Raw genomic sequence first — 18,012 nt, forward strand, 5'->3', positions numbered from 1 at the left:
ACAATCTAAAGATAAAGTTGTGGGGGTTTGGGGAAGAAATCACTGAGTCAGGTAACACATTACAGGCACTGCCCACTCTATTGCCGATGTCGTATTTTCTGCAATCGAGTTTGGTATGGTTTATCTTAAGTTTGTATCTATTGTGTGCTTGAGTATTGTTGTGGTTGAAGCTGAAGTAGTTATGGACAGGTAGAATATTGTAGCAGGTAATTTTATGTACTATGCTTAGGTCAGAGGGAAGGTGGCATAGTTCTAAGTTGTCTAAGCCCAAAATTTCAACTCTGGTGGCATAAGGTATTCTGTTGGTCTGTCCTGTGTGCCACTGAGTTCAATAAAATTGAATCCAGAGGTAAAGGAAGTCCAAAACCCTTGATGCAAATGTTAAGAAACAAATCAAGTTCATAAAACCATGCATTTTTTAAAAAAAAGACTTTGCACCCTACTGAAAGCTGGTGCAAAGAACTATTGTTATTTTCAGGCATAGATAACCAGCGGCATTCATTGAGTTCAAAGCACATAAGAGTTTATTATTGCGATCTCTAATTCAAGAATGTAGTCAATTAACAATCAAAGCTACCATTGGCACTAGATAAGGGTCAACAGAATTCACGGAGGGCTGGCCTTAGGTCTTTTGTAACAATGCAATGACTCTAAACTAATGACATGTTTAGCCCTACCTTCCTGTTCAGCTTCTTCTTTTCCTGCAGTTATATTTTAAAAGTGAGCTGACACCAGGGGAATTTGTTTCTTAAAAAACCTTTACAAAGGAAAGTTCAATTCTTTCAGTTATAAAAGGAAACAGAGGTCCATGTCAATTTGGGGAAGACATCTTAATGATGTTAAGTTTTGGGAAACACCATCTAAAAATATCTCTCCCCATTTCTCCTCCCTTCAATTCCATGACAGTTCTCATTCATCTATGTCCTATTTCTCATTGAAACAGAGAGAACAAATGTTCAGTATAAAGGCCAAATTCAACACGCAGCCTTCTTGTTTTATTTGGGAAAGATGGTCAGAGGAAGTTAATTGCTCCATTTGTGCTGTTACAAACAAAACACAAAGGCTAGCATGACCTTTATGATACACAATTGATAGATAAGTTGATCCAAGCTTGTGTTAGCTAGATGTGAAAATGACAGTTTATTGATTAAAACCTAGCTGAGAAAATGCAGTTTGCAGTACACTTGAGAATTTACATGTTGGTTTGAACTACAAGAACCTGAAGTGAACACAAAATGACCATAACATCTTTGGGAAATAAACAGGCTTTCTTTCCAATTTTGCTATTGTTATTGTCATTACTCTAATATTTTTAGAACCACTTCCATCCTAATTCTACTGAGGCAGTAAGCATAAGAAGTGAACCATACTACTCACTGTAATTCAATCAAAATAGAAAACAGTATTCCCATCCAAAACAGCAGACTTTTCTTTTTAAAAATAGAATATGTCCAAAACAGAACTCAGTTTTAAAAACTCTTTGCACAAATACCAATTTTAATTAACACTCTGCTTTGTGGGTTTTTTTAAAATTCTTTCTCCAATGAAAGAGGTTTTCCTATCTTATTCTCAGCATGTTTGAAAGCTTCTTTTGGATTTTCTTGGGGTTTTTAATCTTGCTTCCTCATTGGATGTGATCGCGGGAACTGCTGCTGTGTTTTCGCCTTTCCTTTGTTCTGAAGCATCTCTGGATGCCCAGATAGCCCAGTCTGCTAAGCTCAATTGGAGGGGTCCTATGTTAAAAGTTTTACAATGGAATTTAACAAACTAAGAGAAACCCGGGAGATTGCAAAGGACTGGAAAGAAAGTTAGACAAAGCAAGGTAGGCTTTTCCCCACACAACCCGTGGCTACCATGTAGCCAGATTAATGTAAGGACGCCACAGGCTATCCGTGAGCAATTGTCTAAAGTTTTCTCCTCTTTTAAAATGAAAATAGGAAGCCATTTCCCTTTCATTAACTTGAATGAGAATGAAGAAAAATGCAGGAAAACTTTTCTGTATGCTGATCATTTTAACCAAATTCTGTTGTGGCCTGCCGGTGGCCAGTGGAGCTGGCAGCCGAGTCGGACAGTGAGGAGGTTGGAGAGGAACATGGGCCAGTCCTGGAGCCTGGGGTCTGTCTACAAGACAAAAGACCTTCAGCTTCAGGGTGACGGGATTGGCCCTCACTCAAGATCCAAGCTAGGACAAAGCCATTAAGACACCGTAGGAATTGCTCAACGCCCTTTCAGAACACAAGCCTCTTCATTACATTGCATCACCCAGCAAGCTTCAACCAGACAACCTCAGCTATGACCCCTGCGTAGTTCCATGGGAGTCTGACAGCAGCCAATAGAATACATATTCTTGCACAGGAACAGGAAGCTCAAGGGCAAGGCCTCACTCTCCACTCCAGGTGTTCAGCTGCCCAGGACCTCAAACCCTTGTGATCCTGTTCATCCATAAACCATCTTTCCAATCAGCCTCCATGTTTCCAGTGTCTTTCTCCCCACTTGGAACTGAACCAGATGGATATTTCTTCCAACATTAGAAAGAAACATCTCTCTAGGTTCATTTCCAACGAAGAATGCAGGCCATTGCTTGACTCTAAGATGAAGTTTATTCCGAGAGCAAAATATACTGTTGGCTGTTGGAGGTGGCCATGCTTAAGTCCATCTCAAAAGCTCTTTCTAGAGAAAAACCTTGTTTAGTTCCTTGAAAGCGCACACAAGCAGTGTCCATCTGGTAGGAATTCTAAGCAAGTGCACTTACCTGGATGGCCTGGAGAGAGCACATCAGAGTCAGGCACCCCTCTGATCAGTTGTGGTTTTGCTTATTTAGCACTAGCCAATAACCCAATGTTGCTCAGATATTTATTTATAGGGGGAAAATGTCCGGACCAAAAGTAATTTCTAATGTTGGGTTTTTCCTCTTACCAGAGGGAGTCCCCTTGTGGAGTACTGTGAAGACGTTACCATGGCAACTCCACTGCGTTGTACGGTAGAAGCCATTTTAAGGCAGTACAGTAGAAGCCATTTAAAGGCACAACAGGGTGCATCTTAACAGAACACATACCCTGAGGGGTGTTACGGATATCTTACCCCCACAGTATTTGTCTCTAGAGTGGAAATCATCTGTGTTGAAATTGCTTGAGGCGTTCCAGAGTTATGCTGGAAAACACACACACACACACACACACACACACACACACACACACATGGAAGTGGTAATTTCTCCTGAGAAAGGATCTTTTGTTATTTAATTTTAATTTAATATAGCCTGGAAGGAACAATCGTATACCTGGTGCTTCTGCTGCACTCTCATTTCCTTGGGTTGAGCTCATTCTAATGGTAATTTTTAAACTTATGGCCTGATTTTGGGGAAGACTTGTATGGATAACGATACAAAATGGCTGGGTGCTCAGTCAACCCTATGGAGAGCAAAACAAAATCAACGTACCTGTGAAGACTATATGGATTCATCTGCCTTCAATGTGCTGTTCTGATCTTGAAACAAGACAAGTCCCTTGTTTTTGTTGTCAACAAGCACTGTGTGTGTCATTATACCAGCTGTATCCTTGGTGCATTTTAATTTCTCATGAAGGGATGGTGGGTTATTTTCCCCCTCCATCGTTCTATTTTTCATCCCTTTACTGTATCATTGTCAAACCTGCCGAGGGGAAAAAGTACATATGTATGAGAACGAGTGCCTACAAGAGCAAGCAAAAAACAGGCGTATATAAATTACATCATGCTGAAGAGTTTTGGGGCGTTTTAAGAATATATTAGTAATATGCTTCACACCCCCCCCCCCTTTACTGGAAGTTATAGGCATGATGCGTACCACACACTTACATCAGTACGGTATATAAATGTAATTTATGGTTTAGTGTATTGTGTGAATCCAGGCAAGTATAACTTATTCAGTAAACAATATTTAAGTCATGATTTAATGTTTTGGGTGAAGACAGTCAATCTTTGTGGGCATCATTGAAGAAGGTGCAGGATGCAGGGATTGCATAATGCCTACATTATGCAGATCTCTGAGTTATGGAACACAACATCTTTGGAATTGCACACGCTTTTCTTAGGCTCGCTAGTTAGAAAATGTTTAGCTACACATCTTTTTTTCCGAGCTCTTTGAGGTAAATTTTTTTAATGCTTTTAAAATATTTTCCATTGGGTTTTTTAATCTTTTCGAGCTGTTTTTATTTTTCGTTAAAGCCAAATGGTAAGGGATAGAATAAATAAAAGTCAACTTGGGCAGTTGAGGGGATAAGATATTAAGTTAGGACTGAGGACATCCGGATTCAATTCCAGCCCAGTTATGGAAACTCACTGGATAATTGCTGTGTAATATTTCAATGGTTCCTATATAATGGGATGCATTCCCCCTTCCTATTATAACCATTGCTGCCACAAGCTTGCTGAAAGTTTAGAAATTTAGAAATAGAAAGATTTTAAGGAAATGTAACAGTGTGAACAGGGACGTGGTGGCTCAGTGGCTAAGACACTGAGCTTGTTGATCAGAAAGTTCAGCAGTTCAGCGGTTCGAATCCCTAGTGCCACGTAATGGAGTGAGCTCCCATTGCTTGTCCCAGCTTCTGCCAACCTAGAAGTTCAAAAGCAAGTAAAAAATGCAAGTAGAAAAATAGGAACCACCTTTGGTGGGAAGGTAACAGCATTCTGTGCGCCTTCAGCATTTAGTCATGCCGGCCACATGACCAAAGTGACATCTTCGGGCCGTGCTGGCTCCTTGGCTTTGAAACAGAGATGAGCACTGCCTGCTAGAGTTGGGAATGACTAGCACATATGTGCGAGGGGAACCTTTACCTTTAACAGTGTGAAATGTAGGAAAGATTCAAGAAATGCCTGGTTTCTGTTTTTCTTGATTGCCTCATTGTGAACATTAAAAGACTTCCAAAATATAAGCCGCTGCTAATCAAATGGAATTCATGGATGCTTTTATATATATATAAAGGCCAGCAACGCTCATGCTACAGAATTAAACTGGTTTTTTCAACTGGATTGCAGTACTCTTTGATCACTTTAGTGAGCAAAGGACAGAAGTTATGGCTTGCTATTTAAGAGATGCTGAAAATATTGCTTTCATCCATCACCCCATGCTCTTTCTGTCAATGACCATATCTGCTGGTGTGTGCACATGCTCCTTTTTTGAGCTAGCCTATAGATGTTTATATTGATAAATGTTGGCACCTTGTCCACCATGAAGGAACACATTTAAAGGCAAGTCTTACATTTATCCATGCAGTATATATCTTGGAGAAAACGATGCAACACGGCTAAAGGTGTCAAAGGAATTTGTAATTCGTCGATTCCCATATAGGCTGAATCTTATCTGTACCCCCCTGAGTGAATGTGCAAAAAAAAGGTCTTTTGATGCCCACTAATATTAGCATCTCTTGAATATCCTCAGCTCATGAACGTTACCAAGATATATTTAAAGGGAGCCTTTCTTTATGAGTACAGTCAGCTACAAAACACGCAGTTTCAAGAGAGAAACACGACATCTCAAAATCACACGTGAAAGAGATGTTCAAGGAGTATAAAAACGGTATTGGGTGGCAGTGACTGATAGCATCAGGGTTACAAAGCGGCCTAGAGACGTGATGGCGAACTATGGCACAAATACAACAAAAATTGCTCAGAAGGCAAAAACAAGATGGCACCATCTATGGCGCCACCAAGAGAACCGGTTTGAGGTGTGTGGCAGACCTGGGTCTCTGCCGGTTCCAGCGACCCAGGCCGTCAATACCGGTTTGGCCGAACCAGTCCGAAACGGTATAAATCCACCTCTGCTCTTCCTCCACATACACCATAATACCACAAGGTATCGATTTCAAGGCAATTGTTTGAAGAAGAAGAAAAACCCTTCTTACAACCAGCAAGTGGTTGATCTCCAAGAGAAAGGGAAAACAGGGAGGATTCACTTAATGGCTGCTCACTTTGCCTAAGCTGCTGGCAACAGACAAGAGCAAAGAGAATCCACAATGAATCAACACAACCAGAATCAATTCAAGCTGTATTCCGCCCTTCTTGTGATTACCACAACAAACAGCTAGGTTGGAGTTATTTAGAAACATCCCTAGTTACCTGGATTGCAACCTGCTATTTCCCTCAGCTGGAGACTCACTGTAGTGTTTAAATTTAAAAATAAGAGAGAGAGAGAGAAGAACACCTTCGCTGAAGGCTATTATCCCCCCCCAAAGTAGCTGCTCAGATATTTTTGTAAACAATGCATACAACATGGACCGAAAAGACATTTTCTTGGAAGGGGGAGATCCTTAGCAATTTATTTCCCTTGGATTCAAAGTGCAATTTTTCCCTTCTTCCCAGAGCTGGAAGAAGCTTAGGGCAGTGAATGAACAGGTTTTGGCAGATTCCAACTGGTCAGTACCCTACTACTGACTATTACTACGTCACCTACAGTCGGACTTAAGCATAGTCCACAAAATTATCCGCTACAATGTCCTACCAGTCAATGACTGCTTCAGCTTCAATCACAATAATACACAAGCAAACAATAGATACAAACTCAATGTAAACCGCTCCAAACATGATTGCAGAAAATATGACTTCAACAACAGAGTGGCCAACGCCTGGAATGCTCTATCTGACTCTGTTATTATGTCCTCTAACCCCCACAGCTTCAACCTCAAACTGTCTATTGTTGACCTCACCCCATTCCTAAGAGGTCTGTAAGGGGCATGCCTAAGTGCCTATTGTCCCTGTCATACTGTTCCCATTTATTCGTACCCATTTCATTCATACTCCTGTTTATTCTTATACCTATTATCTTGTAAATGATTGACAAATCAAATAAATAAATAAAATAAATAGAAGAAGCATTGCTTTATAATAGGCTCTGTGGTGCTCTCTGATCTTGGTTGTCTTCTTGCAGACATTTCATTACCTAAATAGGTAACATCATCAGTGCTAATAGGGGGTAGGTTTACTCTCTGTTTATAGAGAAGAGACTTGCCCTGTTAGTGTTCTTGATAGTTCCTGGATTAGGTTGTTGTTTATTGTGTGATTGTTTGTCTGAGTTGGCAGTTTCTTGTTTAGGGTATTGTTTAGTCTCTTGTTATTAGTGATTCGAGGCTGGCAAAAGTCAAGGCTATCATAGGCCAGCAGAATAAAAGGGTACAGAGATGGAAGGGACCTTGGAGGTCTTCTATCCAACCCCCTGTTCAAGCAGGAAACCCTGTATCATTTCAGACAGGTGGCTACACCCAGTCTCTTCTTAAAAGCCTTCAGTGATGAAACACCCACAGGTTAGGGAGGCAACTTCTGTTCCACTGGTTAATTGTTCTCACTGTTAGTAAGTTTCTCCTTAGTTCTAGGTTGCTTCTCTCCTTAGTTAGTTTCCATCCAATGTTTCTTGCCTTGCCTTGCCTTCTGGTGCATCCAGTTGCTTTTGTGAAATTGGGGGATGGGAATGACTGCAATGATGTGGAAGGCTCCAAAGTTCCTAAGCCTGTATGTAATGCACGAAAAACGGGTGTTAGTTTGTGCCAGCAAACTGTTATGCACAGTCGCCTGTATTTTCTTTAAAAAGACTTAGTTTTTTAAAAATGCACTGATATCTTTAAAAAAGTACAAATGTAAAACACTGCTATGTGTGAAGTTTCACGTAAATTTAAAAATTATGGTAAATTGCTGTGATAATGGGTTAGAGCAAACTTAATAATAACAGTGTGAAAAATGATATGGATTAGAAATAGACTGGTCTGGAAACAGATTAATTCATCTATCCATAAAAGAATCTAAATTAAAAGGATCTCAGAGGATATTGAAAACTGGAATAAAATCTCTATTTTGTTGGTGGGAGACCATAGAAATGGGTTATGGGTCAATTTGGCCCTTTCAATTACTGCGCAGTAGGTTAAGCATTACCGTAATTACCTCATTTTAGTTAACGTCAGAGATGAGGGATGAGCTAATTAGAACATTTTAAAATATATAATAAAATAGGAGAATCTTAAGGACCATCAAGCAATGGGTGCCTGGAAGGGTAAGTAAAATTCAGAGATTTGCCATTTGTAAAGGAATATGTAAAATAATTGATAATTTCATTTATTTAATTATTTATAAAAATATAATAATGGTTATTGGAAAGATTCCTTTCTCTTCTCTTCTCTTCTCTTCTCTTCTCTTCTCTTCTCTTCTCTTCTCTTCTCTTCTCTTCCCTTCCCTTCCCTTCCCTTCCCTTCCATTCCTATTCCTATTCCTATTCCTATTCCTATTCCTATTTCTATTCTTTCCATCCCATCATACTCTTCTCTTCTCTTTCTAAATATTCTAGTTCATTTTAAAAAAGGATTTGTGACTAAAAGACCAAGGAAAATATCAGCATTTGATAAGGTGCTTGATCTAACTTAAGAATTTACAAAAGCATATTAAAATAATACAAAATTTAAACTAGAAATGGCAGTTGGGTTTGTCACCCTATTTAAGAAATTGTATTCAGATAAATTGTTATGAGCTGGGTAATTGGTGAGTTAATTATCCAATTAAATTTGCATAAATATATGCATGATAAATGGCTTTAGAACTTCTCATATTTTGCAAATGATAACATCTCTCGTTCAACTGATACCTTTTTAGAAAAGGTATCCTTTCTTTTCCGTTATGTAGGAAAGGCGTCTTTTAAGATATACCTGGCTGTTTTTACATTAGTTTAGCAGTTGGGAAATGCTGGCCAACAGGAGCAGTGCCTCAAGGCATCTCAGCTGCATGGAAGTATCAATGGGATTTATTTTCTTTTTGATAAAGGAAATTTCTACCAATTGGAAAATAGATTTGCCTGGATGCTAAATATATAAGAGTTAAGCCAGTAGCTTCCCTCATGTTTGTCTGTAGCCTTGTTCATTGTTGAAATTCAGAGCCAAGTGATTGTGATCAAGATAATATAGATGTAACTCCTTGGCTCAAAGATTACTTACAAAAATCCAAAATGGGTATGGATGTGGAGATGGATATATATCCATGTTCATATCTATATATTATTTTAAATTCAGTCTTCATTATTTTTATAAACAACTTAAGGCAGTGGACATATTAATACCTCCTCCTATTTTCCACTACAATATAATCATGTGAGATGGGCTGGACTGAGAAAGAGTGATTGGCCGAAGATGATATTAGAACTCACAGTCTCCTGGTGATGGGCCCAAAGTCATCAGCCTATCTTTCATGTCTAAGGCAGCACTATATAGATAGATTAACAGAGGTGGAAGGGACCTTGTAGATCATCTAGTCTCTGTAGAAACCCTTCAAATATTGGAAGACTGCTATCATGTCTCTCCTGTCCTTCTCTTAGCTAGACTAGCCATGCCCAGTTCCTGTAGCTGTTCATCGTATATTTTAGCCACGAGTCCCCTAATAATCCTGGTTGCTCTTCTCTGCACTTTTTCTAGAGTCTCAACATATTTTTATAGTGTGGTGGCCAAAACTGGATGCAGTATTCTAGGTGTGGTCTTACTAAGGCTTTATAGAGTGGTATTAGTACCTCACTTGATCTTGATTGTATCCCTCTGTTAAGTCTAGAACTCACCATCTCCTGATTTCTAACTTGGTGCCTTAACTACTAGATCAAACTGGCTTTTGTTGTTAGTTGCAAAGTCATGTCCGACCCATTGCGACCCCCTGGACAACGTTCCTTCAGGCTTTCTTGTTCTCTACCATCCTCTGGAGTCCATTTAACTCACTCCGACTGCTTCAGTGACTCCATCCAGCCACCTCATTCTCTGCCATCCCCTTCTTCTTTTTCCCTCAATCTTTCCCAGCACTAGGCTCTTCTCCAGTGAGTCCTTCTTTCTCATTAGGTGGCCAAAGTATTTGAGTCTCATCTTTAGGATGTGGCCTTCTAAAGAACAGTCAGGGTTGATCTCCTCTAGGACTGACCGTTTGGATGGCCTTGCAATCCAAGAGACTCGCAGGAGTCTTCTCCACCACCAGAGTTCCAAGGCCTCAAACTGGCTATTTATATATACATAGATGCTTCCATGCATTCACGTTAATGTCTGCAGAAGACAACAGTTACTTTTTGAGTCAGGCTATCAAAGAAAAAAAATGTCTTTTTTGAAAGGATATGGTTATTTATGAAACTCACAGTTGGCAGCAGTGGCGTTGATAGCTTTAAGGGGAGAAATAAGATAAATCCACACAGAAGTAGAGATGTATCAGCAATGGCTACATGTATTTCAGCTCCCAGGCAGAATACTACTGAGTTTATTGGCTACCATGGCGTTATGGGGGAGAAAGCTATTTCCTTCTAAACTTCCTTATCAAGTTCTCAAAGGTGTCTGTATACCAGCTGTGGGAAACAACAGCACAAAGTTGATGGCCTTTGGCAGATCCAGCAGGGTTCTTTTAAAAATTACGGTATGTTCAGAATACACAATGGCTCGACTTACATCCTCAAAATGTAAGTTGTTCAAAACTGTACGTTGTTCAGTTTTGGGGCAATGCTCTTTCCGTTATGCAGATGACAGTATTTGGAGTTTTTAACTTTCATTTGTTTAATCTAAATTTCATTGGTTAAAAGGGCAATGCTTTTCCTTTTGAGTAGCTGGGCCATGTGCTTGCCTGGGTTCAAATAAGCACCTGTTGTGTTTCTCATTGTCTGAAGGAAGTTCTTTTAGGAAAGCCAATAGCAACTGTGTGTAGAAATGCTTCAGGGACGCGGTGTAGCTCAGTGGCTAAGACGCCGAGCTTGTCGATCAGAAAGGTCAGCAGTTTGGCGGTTCAAATCCCTAGCACCACGTAATGGAGTGAGCTCCCTTTACTTGTCCCAGCTTCTGTCAACCTAGCAGTTCGAAAGCACATTAAAAATGCAAGTAGAAAAATAGGAACCACCTTTGGTGGGAAGGTAACAAACGTCGAAACAGAAGCTCACGAAAGAAAAAGATCTTACTTCTTGCCGCACTGCCGATGTTGGGATACCGAGTGTCCCGCTGGCCAGCTGGTCTTTGAGTCTCTGCTGTGCATGCGTGCATGTTCATGCATGCACATGTGCATGTTCTGCGCACATTCGCAGAATCGCACATTCACACACGCACACTTTTCAGTTTGGGCATGTGCACGTGCCCAAACTGCACACTCTTTGTCTAAAATGTTCTCCATCACTGATCTAGGGTTCCAGTTCTCTTTGGAGGCCAAGAAAACAGGGTGATTGGTGCATTGCATGCATTTCTGGAGAATGTAGGGCTCAGGGAGAATAAAGAGCACATCTCAAGTTTGTGAGGGAGAAAAATGAGAATTATCCAATTCTATTGGGAGAAGGGAGATGGACAGTTTAATGTGAGAATACTGAGGGGAAAAAAATCCTTGGTGCTGAGAGTGGCAGAAGAAAAAGTTTGGGATTCAAACTGTGCTTGAGTAAGCATTTGTTAGAAATAAACAACTTATTTTGTATTCTTGAAAATATGTGTGGGTACAGATTTTAAAGTTTGGTTTAATGAAATATGGCAGCTGTCAGCCTTTGAGAAGGCCTCGTATCAAGAGAGAGGCAAGATAGGACAATATGATCATTATTTAAAAACTGAAGAGCAGCATATTATACTATTATTATTTGTAAACTGTAGAATAATAGATTCTTTCTTGTTTGCTCTTTTTTTGGAGGTTTCAGTGTTGATATTTGTTATATAGTTGGTATACAGTTCAATGGCGTTTGTGCTAATAATGAAATTTGGTAGTTTTGCATGTAGTTATTTACACATTTCTTGTTTGAACCAATGAGAAATAATAAGTAATGGAAATCTCTTTTAGCTATAGTGCAACTCATAAATTTTAGCAATACATTGAATAAATCATATAGCTTTTTCTACGCTGGACTACTTTTGCCTCTCCGGGAAAGATTAGAGTTTCGAATGAATCTTTCCCCTTTTTATTTCATCTTTTTAAAAGATTAAAAATGAACAAATTATGTGAAACTAAACTGTTCGGTTTTGAACTGTTAAGTCTTGTCAAAGATTTCTATTTTTTGTTTGTAAAAGAAACATTATTTTGGCCACTTCTGTGCAGAAATCCACCTCAGAAAATGTCTAGAATTTTTCTTTCTTTCAAGGAAAATTTTGTCTGCTTTGTTTTCAGTATTTTGAAAACTTCTTTGGAATTTTTTGGGGTTTATCTACATATAACCAGCCCTGGGGGAAAGGAAGACATCTATAAAACAATGGCCACTATTCTCAAACCTTGGAGCCCTCCCAAAAGGATACTATGATTGAAGGCATCTGCTGAATGATTGAGGAGTACCTAGATGAATACACCACCTCCATGCTGGCTCTACCACAGCTCATGTACAATCCTTTTCTTTCATAGTCAGAATCTTGAAGATTCCATTATTGGTAAAGACAGGGATAGGATTGCAGTGTTTGCTAGTGATGACAGCAGGACCAGCTTACTTGGTTGCCTTTGGGTGACAGAACTCTTGACTTTTGCACCCAAGTCCTTCCTTGATGTCACTAGTGGTGACACATAAACGTCTTCCCCTTTATATCCATCTACCTCAAGCAGCCCTGCTTTATTTTATTGCATTGTAAGCCTAATTAGTCTAATTGGTTTCTTCCTTTCAGAGGGCTCAGAAGATTGGATCGGGACTCTGGAGCTATCTTAACACTTGGGATGCTTTAGTTGATACTTTATCCCCCAAAGTATTTCACAGCTCTTCTTAACCCCCTTCAATTCCCATGCATGATTCTTTTTTCCCCTTTCTTTTTCAAAAGCAGCTGGGTTCCTGTTTCCAGATGATCTCATTCCATTGCCCTTTTTGAATGTCACAAAACGACTGGAGAGTTTCATGGGATTCCTTTAGATAAATGACAGACAAATACAAACATACAGCTATACAGAGGAGGGAATTGAAATGTCGGAGCAAGCTGGCTGTTTATGCCAGGAACTGTGAGCCTTGCTTACAAGGTGAAAGCTCATGCTTTGTTTTGTGGGATTTTGAAAAGACAATAGATTCTGACTTGGCCTGAATCATCCAGAAGTATTAAGGCATTTGGATACTGCATTACTTGGTAAGATGAGTGTCAAGCTAATAACAATAGCACTTAGAACTTATATACCACTTTATAGTGCTTTACAGCTCTCTCTAAGTGGTTTACAGAGTCAGCCTATTGCCTCCAACAATCTGGGCCCTACTTAGTAATGTGGTCTTACTAAGGCTTTATAGAGAGGTATTAGTACCTCACTTGATATTGATTGTATCCCTCTGTTAAGTCTAGAACTCTCCATCTCCTGATTTCTAACTTGGTGCCTTAACCACTAGATCAAACTGGCTTTTGTTGTTAGTTGCGAAGTCGTGTTTGACCCATTGCAACCCTATGGACAATGTTCCTCCGGGCCTTCCTGTCTTCTAACATCCTCAAGAGTCCATTTAAGCTCATGCTGTCTGTTTCAGTGACTCCATCCAGCCACCTCATTCTCTGCCGTCCCCTTCTTCTTTTGCCTTCAATCTTTCCCAGCATTAGATTCTTCTCCAGTGAGTCCTTCTTTCTCATTAGGTGAACAAAGTATTTGAGTCTCATCTTCAGGATCTGGCCTTCTAAAGAGCAGTCAGTAAGGGTTGATCTCCTCTAGGATTTACCAGTTTGATCGTCTTGCAGTACAAGGGACTCGCAGGAGTCTTCTCCAGCACCAGAGTTCAAAGGCCTCAATTCTTTGGCCCTCAGCCTTTCTTATGATCCAACTTTCACAGCCTCTTTCACAGCCACCTTTCTACATTGCAACTGGGAAAACCATAGCCTTGACTAAGAAGTCTTAGCCACTTAGACCTTCCTCCCATATTTAGGCATACCAGGGGTTGTAACACAAATACATACCTATTTCCCTGGCTCAACTGATAAGGAGGCGATCCTGTGGCTTAGTGGCTAAGACTTCTGCCTAAGATATAATACAGCCCAGGTTCGAATCCCAGTAAGGGTATGGCTAGCTGATGAGAGCTAATTAGCTCGAAATAGATCTATACTAGTCTCCCTTTATTTATTTATCAGTACAAATACAACACAAATATAAAAAGGCAACATTAAAAATAAAAATATGGTTTTCTGCCTGCATGGTCTTCTGTGATAAGCCGAAGGACAGAAAGAGGGAGTAGTGACCTTCCTCCCATATTTAGGCATACCAGGGGTTGTAAAACACACACACACACACACACACACACACACACACACACACACACACACACACACACACACACACACACACACACACACACACACACACACACACACATATATATATATATATATATATATATATATATATATATATATATATAATGTAATAAATGAAGAGGGCCCGTAGAGAGGACAGAAAAGCAAGGGGAAATTGCAATGATAGATTTGATCTTCAGCATCAAGCCCACATAGCATAGCATATGCTGTGATGCATTACCTTTTAATAATGTAAATATATTATCATTAGTGCAGCCTTCTCAATTCTCCAGGAGTTAAACATTGCATCATTCTCAGGAGCAAATGTAATTAGATATCATAAATATGAAAAATATAGGGACATTAACATAGAGAGCAACCAATACATTGCCTTGCTTGTCAAGTAATTGAAAAACATTAGCAGAATGTGTGGTAGCTTGCTAGTGCTATGCAGAACAATCAAGACTAATGTGAAAAAATACTTGCTTGGTAGGGATGCAAGTTCAATCATGAAAATGTAAAGAGCCCATGGTAAGATACATACACGCACTCTTCAAGTGGTCTTTAATTTGTAATTATATTATATTATTCTACCCCTAAGGAATATCATCTTTATATCAGGTTTATATTCATTTGACTATCAGGTTATTTGGTAAACAATCCTAAGAATTGTAGCTGGAAGTTATGGTGAATATTTACAGATATACAAGCATGTCTCACTTAACTAAGTCAGCAATGAGTATTGTTGATGGATGCATTGTGGAAGCCCCAAGGAGGAGTTGATTGACCCCCCCAAAAGTAAGATTTTGCTCCTCAAATGGGATTGATCTAACTAATGTAGCAATAGCTCTTAGACTTATGTACTACTTCACAGTGCTTTACAACTCTATTTAAGCAGTTTATAGAGTCAGCCTCTTGCCCCCTAACAATCTGGGTCCTCATTTTACTGACCTCGGAAGGATGGAAGGCCGAATCAACCTTGAGACGGTCAGGAACAAACTGCTGGCATTTGAATTAGCTTGTTCTAACCACTGGGAAGGAAAGAAGGAAGGAAGGAAGGAAGGAAGGAAGGAAGGAAGGAAGGAAGGAAGGAAGGAAGGAAGGAAGGAAGGAAGGAAAGGAAGGAAGGACGGGCAGTAGCTATAGCACTTAGACATATGCCGCTTTACAGTGCTTTAAAGCCCACTTTAAGCAGTTTACAGCTTATTTCCCCCAACAATCTGGGTCCTCATTTTACTGACCTCGGAAGAATGGAAGGTTGAGTCAACCTTGAGCTGGTCAGGAACGAACTGCTGGCATTTGGCAGAATTAGCCTGCTACACTGCATTCTCACCATTGTACTACCATGGCTCTTATATAATGTAGAATGAGAATATGAAGGTAGGAAAAATATACTTCAAGCAGGGAGCAACCGACTATCTTCACTCCTGCTACCAATGTTTTTAACTTTATATTTTCTTTTATTCTTTTACTATTGCCATATAGGAACGCTTATTTACAAACTGATATTTTAGTGGGGGAGTTTCTACTCTAGCTAAGTTCTACATCAGGTAGAGTTTCTACTCTAGCTAAGAAATGAGAACCTAAACAGAAAATGCAAAACGTGACAGGAAGTGAACACCAAAATAAGCTTCAAAACTGCTCCATTGCTGGGGGGGGGGTAGAGGGGGAGGCAGACAGGGGGCTTAATGGAATTCTTTGTTTTTATCTTATTTGCCATCTAAATTTTCTTGAATAGATGGCCACCATGGATGGGTGGATGGGTGGATGGATGGATGGATGGAAGGAAGAAAGGAAGGAAGGAAGGAAGGAAGGAAGGAAGGAAGGAAGGAAGGAAGGAAGGAAGGAGTGAGCTGCAGTGGATTGTAATGCAGCATTACAGGCTAACTCTGCCAACAGCCAGGAGTTCTGATGGGGCTCAAGGTTGACTCAGCCTTCTATTCTTCCAGAGTTGGTAAAAAAGAGGATCCAGCTGATGTTGTGAACCACTCAGAGAGTGCTGTAAAACAGTGGTCCCAACCTTGCCAGCTCCGTAGACTGCAGGGGAGGGGACAGACGAGGAGTTTCATGCATTTGCATGCTTGCCCATTACTTGCGTGGCCCGGTTCCCAGTGGGCCACAGACATGGGGTTGGGAACCACTGCTATAAAGAACTAGGGAGTGCTATGTCAGTCTAAGTGCTAATGCTGTCTGTCCATCTATCTATATCTATCTATTGCTATTTATTGCCATCCAGCAATCTACCTATCACTATCACTCTATCACTATCACTCCATCTATCACTCTACATCTATCATCTATCTATTATCTCTCCCTCTCTCCCCCCCCTCTCTATCTGTGGCTTTATCCATCGCTCCATAACTCCATCCATCCATCCATCCATCCATCCATCCATCCAGATCTATCTATCTATCTATCTATCTATCTATCTATCTATCTATCTATCTATCTATCTATCTATCATCTATCTATCATCTATCTATCTATCTATCTATCTATCTATTATCTATCATCTATCTATCTATCTATCTATCTATCTATCTATCTATCTATCTATCTATCATCTATCTATCTATCATCTATCTATCTATCATCTAGCCATCTATCTAGCCATCTGTCTGTCTGTCTGTCTGTCTGTCTGTCTGTCTGTCTGTCTGTCTGTCTATCATCTGTCTGTCTGTCTGTCTGTCTACCTATCTATCTGTCTATCTATCTGAGAAATAATTCCAAGACACATTCCTGGTTCAGGTATCATGTTAGGGTGGTAGTTTTCGTTTGGAAGTAGATTTCCAATCCAGGAAAATAGAAGCATAACCACCACTGCTTTTCCATCGTTCAGAATATTCCCAAAATAACGGTGGTCATCCCAGGACAAGTACAATGTCTAGAACTGTTGTTAAAGCATGCTGGAAAATAACCCACTTTTTCCTTCCTGTTTCTACTCTGTGCATGTTGTATCCATAGAGGAAAAAATATATCAATCTTATTTTGCTGCATCGGACTAAATTGGTGGTCAGAGTTCTGCATGATCTAAACTTTTACATATCGCACCATGAGCTTTATTCAGGAAACATATATCTTGTTTTATCAGGTTGGTTTTATTTTAAGCAGCCATTCCTCTTTTTTCTAGGCTCCCTGAGCTTTACGCTTCTTGTTATGTCCCCTTTGGGGAAACTTGTTGAGCTCATCTTTTTGAAATGAACCCCTTGAAAAGCAGAGTTGAAATGCTTCTTGTTGGGGTCAATGGATTTACATTTCTCCTGCATTTTTCCCCACTTCATAAATGTTTCAACATCCTTGAGCTTCATTTCAGCACCTGAAATATCAGCCCAGCAACGGTCATTGTTTAAGCGAAGGAATCTTCTTGCCTTTCATCGATTGGCAGAGATTGAAGGAGAATACAGTATATACAGAAGATAAGTTTTGAATCTTCAGGAGCAGAGATGAGTCGTTTGAACTTCTGAAAGAATTTCACCTTGACCATAATAATAATTCACCCAAAGGTTGCTTGGGTTTATTTGCTTTTGCAGGACTGTTTGAATCCATAGTGAGATGAGTGGGTATGTGTGGTATGTACGCACTTTCTCATAAAAACTTGATAATCATTTTCCATGCAAGTATTCCCCCAAGATTTCAAATCCAGGCGTTTCTTTTCTGAAATAGGAAAATCAAGAATGAATGCCATGAATGAATGAGGAGAAGGAATGGTGCCATGGCCTGTTTCTATTTTTATTTGGGGGGAATTGCTAACACGTATTGATCTTTCCACATTAGAGCTGCCGTTCGAAGCAAATTTGAATGCTGGAGTAGGGAATTGATAAATCCAAATAGCTGCTTCTTTCAGACAATA

General features: G+C 39.8%; 1 long non-coding RNA gene across 1 annotated transcript in view; it reads left to right on the forward strand.

Annotated features, from left to right (window-relative positions):
* The window catches only part of LOC309397661, a 244,009-nt gene that overhangs the window by 73,740 nt on the left and 152,257 nt on the right, over positions 1-18,012 (forward strand). The gene's annotated exons all lie outside the window — the stretch shown is intronic.

The sequence above is a fragment of the Natrix helvetica genome (genome assembly GCF_964273705.1).
Source record: "Natrix helvetica genome assembly, chromosome: 11".
Taxonomy (NCBI): domain Eukaryota; kingdom Metazoa; phylum Chordata; class Lepidosauria; order Squamata; family Natricidae; genus Natrix; species Natrix helvetica.